The 12,317-nt window shown below is 48.6% G+C and overlaps 1 non-coding gene across 1 annotated transcript; it reads right to left on the bottom strand.

Annotated features, from left to right (window-relative positions):
• Positions 1-7,861: 7,861 nt before the first annotated feature.
• Trnak-uuu lies at positions 7,862-7,934 on the bottom strand. The gene has a single exon. It is a non-coding gene; the product is annotated as a tRNA-Lys (tRNA).
• Between the last annotated feature and the right edge of the window lie 4,383 nt (positions 7,935-12,317).

The following is a 12,317-nucleotide window of genomic DNA, read 5'->3' as shown; positions in this document are numbered from 1 at the left end:
CCACCATAGATCAGCAAAGACTGCTACAGACCACATAAGACCACCATAGATCAGCAAAGACTGCTACAGACCAAATAAGACCACCATAGATCAGCAAAGACTGCTACAGACCACCAAAAACTACGATAAACCAATACAAACCACCACAGACTACATTATCTCACCATAGACCGGTAAAAAAATCAACAAACCATCATAGACCCACCCATAGGCGGCGGAACGGGGAGGGCACCGGGGCACCGTGCCCCCCTTTGATTTTAGCATTTTTACACTAGCCCTATGGGCGTTGCACGGAAAGAATAGGACCAAAAGTCGGCAGTGACCCCCCCCCCTTAATTGAAGGTGTTCCGCCGCTACTGGACCCACCTCTCCCCCCGCTCCACCCCGCCCCCCCCCCCCGCCCCATTGCCGCCAGGCGCAGACCGCAGCCATGAGCGGCTGGGCACGGCGCACCCAGTGTAGGGCAGGCCGCACCCAGTGTACCCAGATGCGTGTTGCCGGGCCGGACTGCAGACTGGTGTTGCAACTGCACTGTGCAACGCGGGCCGCCGCCGCTGCAGCATTGAGAGACGCTCCACCGCGAGCCGTCCGCGCGCGCCGCGATGGGTGATGCGGAGTCGATTCCATGGGACTAGCGAGGGAGATTTGGGGTATTTCCCGCTGGTTATAAGACCATCAGGTATGGTTTAGGTCACTTTTTGGTGGAGGTCAGGTCAATGTCAGGTCAAAAAGGTCAAACTTCAAAGTTGATAGTTTTGCATAAAATGGGTATTGAACCGATGCAGCTCGTCACGACGAGTCTAATGGAGGTCTTTGTCTAAATCTAATCTAACGTTAGATTAGATTTAGACTCGTCTAAACCTAAATAAATCTAAATATAACGTGGTCTAGAATTTTTAAAAAAATTGAGCTTGAAAATTTGATGTCATCAATTTCGAACAGTTCTTTTTTTCGTTATAACTTGGCCAAAAAAGAGGTATCGATCTCAAATTTGGTATGTGGATAGAAGGTGGTAGGGACTATCACATACGTTCCGGGGTTTTCGAAATTCAAAAAAACTTTTTGGATTTTTTGCCTATTATATTTAAAAAATACTTCTTGATTTTTGGGGATCAAAATCCAAAATTTTTAAAAATCCTAAAAAGCAGTTTTGTAGCCCTCTAATTCCACGGGCGTAGGAACGTCATGAAAAGTGGGTGGGCCACTCTGTCAAGGGGCCTCCTTTTCCAGGGGGCCTCCTATTTTCAGGGGCCTCCAACTTTTGCCTCGTCCTGCTGGCTGCTTTCAAGTATGACCTCCAAATCTAGCTTCTGAGATCGGGCAGATGTACCCAGAGGCCAGGGGCGTAACCGCTTAAGCGAACAGTGCGGAAAGTCCGCACCATTTTTAAAACTTATCCCCCTCCGATTTTTTTTTAGAATCTATTTGCCGCAAACGGCGCATGACCCCTGAAAGCCCTTACACAAATGTCTTCCTTGTTTCCCAGGTGCCCCCATTAGCTTCATAGGCGCCCTCTTTGGCATATAAGCGCCCTATGTATAGTCATCAGAGACATCCCTATATGTCTCTGTATCCCCCCCCCCGTTGTCGCATACAATGTGCGCTTATCATAGGCGTCTCTCTTTTCTGGACACTTGAAGGCGCCTCTCTTTGCCATGCCAGTGCCCCTGTTTCTTATGAATGCACCCCCATGGCATTGATCAATTGCAGTCTGCAGACCTCTATTGCATGTGGACGCCCATATATGTAGGCCGCAGAGGCGCCCCTCTTTCGCATTGAGGCGCCCCTATGGGCTTCATAGGCGCCCCTCTATTGCACGTAGGTGCCCTCCTGTCTCAGAACCGCTCCCCTTTGGCATGCAGACGCCCATCTTTCGTACGGAGGAGCCGCTGTGGTTCTTAGAGACGGCATGGTGCTCCCAGACGCAGATGGGGCTCTCGGAGTCGACAGTGTGGGACCTTCAGTCGCTGATGGGTGCCCGCCAGATGTGGACCCTCGGAGACGCCGGTATGGGGCCCTCAGAGATGCCGGTATGTGACCCTTAGAGACACCGGTGTGGAACCCTCAGATACTTCAGTGTGAAGCCCTTACAATTGCTGGTGTGGAGCTATGAATGCGCTGGCTTAAATCCCTCAGAGGCCGGTACATGGACATTAGAGCTCAGTGGGAGCTTGTGTGGTGCCTTCAGTGGCCTTGTGGAGCCGTTAGACATCAACATGGTGCTCTCAGGAGCCGGTGAGTCCTCAGAGTCACCGGTGTGGGGCCTTCAGAGCTCCGAGATACTGGTGTGGGGCCCTCAGAGGTGTCGGTGTGAGTCCTTCAGATGTACCTATAGAGCCTTGAGATGCACAGGTGTGGTGGCACACAGAGGCGCCGGTGTGGGGCACCCAGAGCCACCGATATAGGGCCCTATGAGACACGTATGACCCTCAAAGGCGCCGCTGTGCGGCGCTCATAAACACTGGTGTGGAGCCATCACAGGCGGATGTAGAGCCGTTAGAGGCCGGAAAAAGCCGTTAGATGCCTACAAGGAGCCTTCAGAAGCCGGCGTGGCACCCTTATGGGGATGTGTCTACTTAGGAGCCCTTGAGGTGCTCTCATGAGCTCTGTGGGGCCCTACCGAGCCGAAATATGGCCACGGCCAGTTGACGCCGCATGGCTCTCTCAGGGGCCTCATCTGCCTAGTTTGAATAGAAGGGCCTCTCAGACCATCAGTCTCATGGGCCTCCTCTGGCTAGTATAAATAGAAGGGCCTGTTAGACCATCAATCCTAGGGGCCTCCTCTGGTTAGTATAAATAGAAGAGCCTCTCAGACCATTAATCTCAGGGGGCTTCTGTGGACAGTATAAATAAAAGGGCCATTCAGACCATCAGTCTCGGGGGCCTCCCTAGAAAAGTGTAAATGTGGATAGAGGGCCCCTCAGATTCATTAGGAGTGGACCTCTCTGACTATCAGTCTCAGGGGCCTCTTGTGGCCAGTATGAATATAAGAGCCTCTCAGACCATCAGTCTCAGGGGCCTCTTCTGACTCGTGTGGATAGAGGGCCCTCCCAGACCACCGGTTTCAGGGGCCTCCAGTGGCCAGTTATATGAACAGAAGGGCCTCACAGCCATCCGCTTCGGGGGCCTCTTCTGACTGGTGTGAATATGAGGACCTCTCATACCATCAGTCTCAGGGGCCTCCTCTGCCTTGTGTGAATATAAGGGCTTCCCAGGCCATCAGTCTCAGGGGACTCTTCTGACTGGTGCCGGATTGAGGGACCTCCCAGACCGAAAGTTTTGGGGTCTCCTGTGGCCAGTATGAATAGAAGGGCCTCTCAGTCCATCAGTCTCATGAGCCTCTTCTGCCTGGTGTGATCATAAGGGCCTCTCAGGTCATCAGTCTCAGGGGCCTCCTCTGACTACAGTGTAGATGGATAGGCCTCCTCTGACTAGTGAGGGTAGGGGGCCTCGGCTAGACCGCCAGTGTCAGGGGCCTATTCTGACTAGTGTGGATGGAGGGGCCTCCCAGACCACCAGTCTCAGACCTCTGACTAGTGTGGATAGAGGGGCCTACCAGACCGCCAGTGTCAGGGGCCTCCCCAGACCAGTGTGGATATTAGGGCCTCCTCAGATCCACTAGGGCCTCTCAGGCCATCAGTCTCAGGGGCTTCGACTGACAAGTATGAACAGAGGGCCTCCTTGGATCCATCACGGCCCCTTGGAGTCCGTGCGTGGGGATTCGTGGAACTTATTTTTACCGAGTTTGTTTATTCTGGAAGGTGACGACGTCCTCTCAAATCGAGACCAGGGGCCTCGAGTAAAAAGTGGGTGGGCCAAAACACATGGTTGGCCCCCCACCTTAAAAAGTGGGTGGGCACTTGCCCACCTGCCCCCCCCCCCTGTTCCTACGCCTATGTCTAATTCGACACCGTTTATGTCTTAAACATTTTTCTATATCTCTAAATTTATAGGCCTGACAGCTCTTCCCGCGAAACCTTTTTTGGGTCGAAAATAGCAGAAATGACGTCACTCCGACGTCATTAGCGGCCAACCTATCAAAGCCTTTGAACAAATTTTTGGTCACAATGTGTAATAGCTACGATCCCGGGAGGGTACTGAAAGTTTGGTGGCGATCGGCGCAGCGGTTCTGGAGAATGGAGATATATCGAAAAAACTAAGGAGGGGGCAAAAAATGTCCCACCCCACCACCTGGAAGGTTAAAACGTTTGTCATTCGCATATATACGCGAGTTATTGCATTAACAAGCCTCACGAAGTGTAGTCAACATACTGCCCGAGTAAACATCTTGCCCGTGAGAAGAAAGGTGGGTAGTATGCATACTACCCGGGAGGTATGCATACTGCCCGGGCGGTATGCATACTGCCCAAGGGGTAGGGTAGTATGCATACTACCCGGGCGGTATGCATACTGCCCGGGCTGTTGGGTAGTATGCATAGTGCATACTACCCGGGTAGTTTGCATACTGCCCAAGTTAGCATATGACCCGTAACATGTATAAATCTCAACACTTTGTCATGCACTAAATCTCAGCTTTTCAGCCATTGCCCTGTCCCACCCGTGCAATCCCCAGATAAAACCTAACGGTTTTCGCTTTTTTTCACGCACGCTCTCTGTGTGTCGGGCTTAACGGGTTTGTCCGGGGTCAATCCGCCAGCTCTAATCGGTCATGCCGCCGCGTTGCAGATTTGCACAATGCGTGCACGCAAGAGCGCGCACGATGCGTGTGTCGTGCGTGAGGAAAACGCAGGGCGATGACCCCGGGGAGGGGGAGAGGTCGTTGACCCCCTGGGCACCTGTGAAACGGCTTGTCTCCGTATCATTGTGCGGTATAACCTATAAGAGGAGCAGTATAAATAGTATTAGAGGACACTACGCCTTCATGAGTCGTAAATCTTTAGTTGTTCAATCATTGCTTTTTTATGTTATTAGGTTGATTTATCTAATTTAACTTGATAAACAATAGGCCCCACAATTAAATTATGAATAGCTTACGATTACGATTTAAAGGGAGATAATGACCTTTTTCCACAAAATCTGAGTTAGGACCATTTTCTGACAAAACACAACAAGTTATAATGTAAATTAAAACCATTTTGCTCAATTCGGTACCTTGCCGCAAATATCTCAACTTGAAGTCACGTTAGCGGGGAGCGCTGAAAATGACCGTTGAATAAGTACTTACATCACTTTTTGGTACTTGCATGTAATTTTGTAAAATGAGCGTATTCCTTACATTTGATCTTCATCACATCTAGTTAGTTAATGGTCGTCTATAGTGCCTTCAAAAGATATTCATGGTTTGGGGGTGGTTTATGTCTAAATTTACGCAACTATTTTTCCTGTTCATCATCTGACGCCATATGCTGCTATTTTAGTAGCAACGACTCAATTTTGAATCGGTCCCGCCGACTGCACAATACAAGAAGATAGATACAACACTTTTGCGGCATCACTGAAAAACTTATGCAGTACTGTTATCAAAATTCTCATAACACCGTTCGACAAACCTGAAGTCTTTTTGAAATAAATATGCTTGTGTTTTTCGCTTCAGGCTCTGACGCCAAAATAATGAATTTCGTAGTCGCAATCGCAAGATTTGGCTGCGTTTCTGGCGCATGCCGTTCATTTGTGGCGCAAAATAATACTTGGAAACAAAGAAGAGTAGGCACTATGTACCCCCGAATTAGAATCTAATTAATTCTAAACCGAATTGACTCTAATTCAAATTAGAATCCTTACAACCAAGCAACGACAAGGCGATAACATAAACAAAAACGAAAGCGTCGCTGTTTGAAACAAAAGCGCCATATACTGCGACTTTTTTTATAGAGAAGGACAACGCATTTCGGTGGGTGTTACAAGTACTGCAAGTACTGCTTCTTTTTTGCAAAAAATACAAACCTTTTTCACATACGAAAATGTGCTAGGAAATTTTCATATTTTATAGAAACTACAGTAGAAATAGTATAGATGTCGAGTAATTTTTATTTAAGAAAAAAGAAAGCTCATTATCTCCCTTTAATAACGCTTATGACTGGCATTTTAACTTTTAAATTAACACCATGAAGGGAGAGTCGCTCCGTAGGACCACCTGTGTCCTACCGCGCGGCCCCTGATCGAGCTAGAGCTTCGAGGAAAAACGAAGTATTGCCCGTGACGAAAGGAAGCCGATGATATCCAATTTTAGGATCTTAGGATTGAACTTCTATGGCAGGTCAATGACCCAAAAGTCGGGAAAATCGGAACTTGCTAGGGCTTCGTAAAGTGGGACTGTTGTTTGTTTCGGGATACTGATACGAATTTCTTGTTTGTTTTGGTTAAATATGTATTGATGCATTTGGTGTAGGCCAGGTTAGGTTAGGTCAGGTCAACCAGTAGTCGTCTTCCCGTCTATCCATAGTAGGAGTCAAACCACTGACAGCTTCGTCACGCATTACAATAGCGCCAAAATTATTTCCAATTTCCTGAATGTTTAACCCGGCGGCGGCTGGGCCTCCGCGCCACCCACCAGCCGCCGGGGGGGGGGGGCATATAATTGTCCCCCCTTTACTTCTCCGAAGATATCGTCCAAATGTGAAGAGATAGAGAAACGAAACTTTGCTCACATATTCCTGAATATCTAGCCAAGGTTGTGTCCACATTTGGTGTCGATCCCATTTGAAATGACGTCACAGGGACGTCAGAAGCCCAATTATAGATCGGCGTCTCTTAGCTTCCTCACGATATGTTATATCCGACATATGAGACGGAGTATATGTTAGGACCGATCACTGGTCAGGATATGGTTAACAGTGTACTTAGATGTGTCAGAATGACAGCAGGTGCTGTTTAGTTCATTTACCGCTGCGTTTCATGGTCAGCGACATCAGAAACGCTCCATATCGAAAAACGTTAAAACTTTATGACGTCCCTATCATAGGCCGCTGGACGGGGAGGGGGCACTGGGTCACCGCGCCCCCTTAGATTTTGGCATTTTGGGTTGCATGGGAAGACTGGGACCATAAGTCGGCAGTGCCCCCCCCCCCCCCCCCCCCCCCGTCACCGGGAGTCGCGGCCCGCGGGAGTCGGGACTCGGGACCCTCCCCCCCCCCTCCAATCATTTCACTTCCGTTATGCCACTCATTGTGTAAAAGAATACATTTTTGGGTCAGAACCTCCACCCACAATCCTAAGAATATGACAAAGCCCCTGTTTCAATTAAAAGTTCTCCTTGTCACGAATTCATAGGCGGCGGAACGGGGAGGGCACCGGGGCACCGTGCCCCCTTCAAATTTGACATTTTAACATTAGCCCTATGGGCGTTGCATGGAAAGAATGGGATCAAAATTCGGCAGTGCCCCCCTCCCCCTTAATTGAAGGTGTTCCGCCGCTACTGGTCACGATTGTAGAAGTCCAGGCCGCATGGTAATGAGCTGTCGCTCGCGTCCTCGAACAGCCGCTCCTGCCATCTGGCGGACGACTACCCTGCCACCTAACGGCAATAGTTTGAAGCTGGCTCATTTTACTCCCGTGGTGCTTTGATGCTTTTTTTGTAAATGTGGAATACTCGTGATCATTTTGCATGGGTTACTGGCTGCTTTGAGTAACAGAGATGGTCTTGATGTGAACACCTATAAAACTGTCACGGAGGGTGAATAGCTGAACAGTCAACCGGAACGTCTTAGCTGAATTGGGTGGGACTAATCGACACTCAAATTTGTTTTTCCTAACTTGATGTCGTACTTAGGTCCTGTAAAGTCTGGAACAAATGTGAATGGTAAAATAGTAGCAAATTAATATTGCGAATTTCAAACTAATGCCTTTAGACAACAGGTATTCTCACAGAAGCAACACAACGCTGAACATCCGCACAAAACCACGCCCGGACAGGGACTCGAACCCTGGACCGTTAGGTTAAAAGCCTAACGCTCTACCAACTGAGCTACCCGGGCTCCTGGTGGGATGATGGCTAGAGGTTAAATTGACTCTTGATGACTTGTTATTGTTCTATATTGTACGTCTAAAAAATATTATGTAACTTGGTTTGTAATCATTTCAGTATTATTCCGTGCACGCTCCCTTTTCAACATAGGTTATAATTTCATACATTCATTTATTTAATCAAAAAGATCGTGAACCGGCAGGCCAAAGTAATCCAGTAGGCATCGCCCACTGGCACTGACAGGCGAGGTCTAATTTCAGACCAAATTTTCATAGGTCATCTATATTCTATATACGGCCTTGATCTATATTACTATTTGAGGAGGGTGCGTCTGTCCGTTACCGAGGTCCCGACTTGGTCGTGCTTTGCGTGGACTACAGGCCAGACCGTTGCACCTAGCGCGCTGAAATTTGCACAACTTATAGATCAAGGATGCGCGACGTGCCTATGAGGGGTCTGGGCTCGATCGGATTGGTAGGGAGCGCGTGGCGCGTGCCCAAAAAGTGCAAATTCGCGTCATAGTCACATGTATAAATCGGCTTGCAAAATCGGGCGAAAATGGCTAAATTTGCCCGACACGGGTCCGGTCCCGGTGCAATACCTTGGTGACCAGGGGTCCGACCGGCACGGGGAAAACAACATCGTGTAGAGAATCGAACGGGCTATCGGATGGTGTGCGTTGCAGAGGATAGCACGCGCCACGTGCACCGGGGAGGGCACTTTTATTTGAAAAATTGACGTTTTGGACGGATTTGGGAATTCATGTTATTTTTAGGTGACCGTCAGACGGAGCGAGTTGAAACAACGCCTATTGGCAAGAGGAATGTACCGCCTCTCATGGAAAAATTGTGAAAAGCTGATTGATCCAAGTCAAGGTGGTACAAATCACGGGAGAAAATGGTGTTTGTCAATTTTGTGCCACTTTATTAATCACACGGGTTTTGCTCAATGATCTGATCTCTCTAGCAATTAAAAATGGCACTGTTGGAAAGAGCATTCAATTCTGTCCAAGGTTCAGTCTTCATTTTTGCATGATGAGCAACAGTATTCTAAAAAATGTAAATTTTCCAAACCATTGCATCGTCATTTTTAGCGAAATTCATCGATGGCCCTCAGACTTCACGCCAGTTTTCGAATCATTCTAAAGTAGAACGCATGATAATACGACACGGGCACCTCGATGCGATGTATCTTTTTTATTACAAAATGCTTGGCCGTCAAAAAGCAATCGAACGAAATGGATACCAGCGAAATCGACAGAGACCAACCCAATACCCACGGGTAAAAAATAACCCTTCTTCGCGTTGCGGAGCACGCGGGTAACCCTAGTCTACTATACTATTTGAGGAGGGTGCGTCTGTCCGTTACCGAGGTCCCGACTTGGTGGTGCTTTGCGTGGACTGCAGGCCAGACCGTTGCACCTAGCCCGGTGAAATTTGCACAACTCATAGATCAAGGATGCGCAACGTGCCTTTGAGGGGTCTGGGCTCGATCGGATTGATAGGGAGCGCGTGGCGCGTGCTCAAAAAGTGCAAATTCGCGTCATAGACTTTACATGTATAAATCGGCGTGCGAAATCGGGCGAAAACGGCTAATTTTGGCCGACACGGGTCCAGTTCCCGTGCAATATCTTGGTGACCAGGGGTCCGACCGGCACGGGGAAAACAGCATCGTGTACAGAATTGAACGGGCTATTGAATGGTGTGCAATGCAGAGGATAGCACGCGCCACGTGCACCGGAGAGGGCACTTTTATTTGAAAAATTGCGGTTTTTGAGGGATTTTGGAATTAATTTTATTTTTAGGTGACCGTTAAATTGAGCGAGTTGAATCAACGCCTATTTGCAAGAGAAAGGTACCGCCTCTCATATAAAAATTGTGAAAAGCTGATTGATCCAAATCAAGGTGGTGCAAATCACAGGAGAAAATGGTGTTTGTCAATTTTGTGCCACTTTATTAATCACACGGGGTTTGCTGCATAACCTGATACCTTTGGCAATTGAATATGGTACCATTGAATAGAGCATTCAATTCTGTCCAATATTCACTCTTCATTTTTGCATGATTAGCAACAGTATCCTTAAAAATGTAAATGTTCCAAACCATTACATTGTCATTTTTAGCGAAATTCATCGATGGCCCTCAAAAGACTTCACGCCAGTTTTCGAATCATTCTAAAGTAGAACGCATGATAATACGACACGGGCACCTCGATGCGATGTATCTTTTTGTTTTCTTACAAAATGTTTGGCCGTCAAAAAGCAATCGAACGAAATGGATATCTACCAACCAAATCGACACAGACCAACCCACGGATCAAAAAATCCCCCCTTCGCGTTGCAGAGCACGCGGGTAACCCTAGTATATACCTATATATAGACACACCCTTGAACATTATTACACACTCACTCACTTTAACAGTTCCATAAAAGAAGTTAAACATAAGGGTAACAAATACCTACATAAACACGGAAAAAAGGTTTAAAAGCATTGAAATCTCTGAATGCGAGGAACATAATATTAATACCTGTGAATCTTGCACCTCTTGTTTCGTCCCTGCACTGTGAGATTGTTCTGGAAGTGTCTGGAAGTGCATGCAGTTTGTTTGGTCAGTGGGGGAGCGTCAGTCCGAGTCGGCCTTGGTCATTGTGGGTAGTTCAACGTCAACCGATAGGAGGACGTGTGTGTGTTGTGTAGAAACACCTGAGTATCGCACACCTCAAACGAATACCTACCTAGTGGTGACAACTGGAGCTGAGGACATCTTGGAGGACATGAAATTGTGGTGAAAATTGCAGCTGGGGACATGGAAAAGAGATGAAAATTGGAGCTGAAAACTCGTGTGATGGAGGTGGAGCTTGCAGCTGAGGACAACGCCCAGTGGTGAAAGTAGCGGCTGAGGACGAAAACAGTGATCATATCCAACGTCATGGTTCGTGAATGATAGTGAGGAGTGCCTACAATACAAAGTGGCAAAAATTATCGCACAGAACGATTGAAAGTGATGTAAATTAGAGTCACAGACAGCTATTAGTGATGCAAATCAGCCTCGGTGGACACCAAATCAGGTCTCAGCCTTCTTGACCCGTGAGCGTTCCATCGGTGGAGTAGATCGGACTGAAATCTCCACCTTCAGCGGTCACATTTCGGTGACGTAAGCCGTGACCGAGCTGCCCTACCTCCACCGCCTGCGGGTGTGACCTGACCGCGACGGAGCACAGCAATGTCTGACCCAGGGAGGACGGCCAGTGGTGGCAGCGGTGAGGGGACGGCTACACCGCAGCACTCAGACGGAGCTCGGCTGATGGCAGCCTGCGGCGAGCACATCGATCTGATGGTGGACGCGTGGTTTGATGCCAATGACATTGGAAACAACTACAATTTAATTAACAACATGATGACTGAGAGGAGGAGCAATGTTGATACCCTGATGTCCCGTGCTAGCTTTTGTACATTACGATCCCGTTACGTCAACTGTCGCCAATGTTCACCGTTTAACTCCATTACGGTGAGGAACGAAGTGGTTTCCGGAAGCATGGCAGAGGGGATATCTAACCCACAACGACCACCAACATTTCAAGGTGGCTCGGACATGGACGTCATGATTGAGCTGGGTCCGGTTGACTGGGTGTTTCCCGTTACTGCGAACGGCAGTTTAGCGGAGGGTACCACTACAGGAGCGGCACCAACTGCCGATATCGGGGGTCCGGACAGCGACCCACCTCCTCGCCTGGTGCTCACCGAGACGGAGAACCCCGGCTTCGTGCTGCTGCTGCAGGAGCGCAGAGACGACTGTCCTCACCAGGAGAGGCTCATCTTCAAAGCTGAGGACGTGACACAACTTTTTAAAGAGTATCGACACCTGATACTGGATCCACATAGGACAGCAAAAGGTGTCATCGGGCCCGCCATATCCCACTCTGCTGATTTACCGTACAAGTTTCTGATCACCGACTATGACGCTGTTCCCTGTCTGCACGTCGCGGTATGGTTCATCCCTGACGAGTTTTTCACTCGTCACCGCCAGCACAACTGGCCACCAGAAGTCGCCAGGGACAACATCAGACAGTTCGGCCTACACCTGGTGCCGGTGGGTGCCAAAGGGAGCAGCACTGAAGGGCTTGAGTTCAGGATCTCCTTCTCAAGAGCGGAGATATTACTCAGCTCCTTATTAACTGATCGACAACGACATGCTGTCATTGCCTTCAAACTGTGCAGAGCTCTTGTGCCAAACGGCAAGATGGTAAAGTCGTACTATGCAAAGACAGCGCTCCTGTGGCTGTGCGAGGAAACGCCAAAGGATGACTGGACGACCGTCTCTCAGGGTGTCATCAAACTGCTGGACTTTCTGGAACAAGCTGTGGACACAGGAAACCTTCCGTGCTACTTCTGGA

This window comes from Amphibalanus amphitrite, unplaced genomic scaffold (genome assembly GCF_019059575.1).
Source record: "Amphibalanus amphitrite isolate SeventyFive unplaced genomic scaffold, NRLGWU_Aamphi_draft 001386F_arrow, whole genome shotgun sequence".
Taxonomy (NCBI): Eukaryota; Metazoa; Arthropoda; class Thecostraca; order Balanomorpha; family Balanidae; genus Amphibalanus; species Amphibalanus amphitrite.
This window is presented reverse-complemented; position numbering and strand designations above follow the sequence as displayed.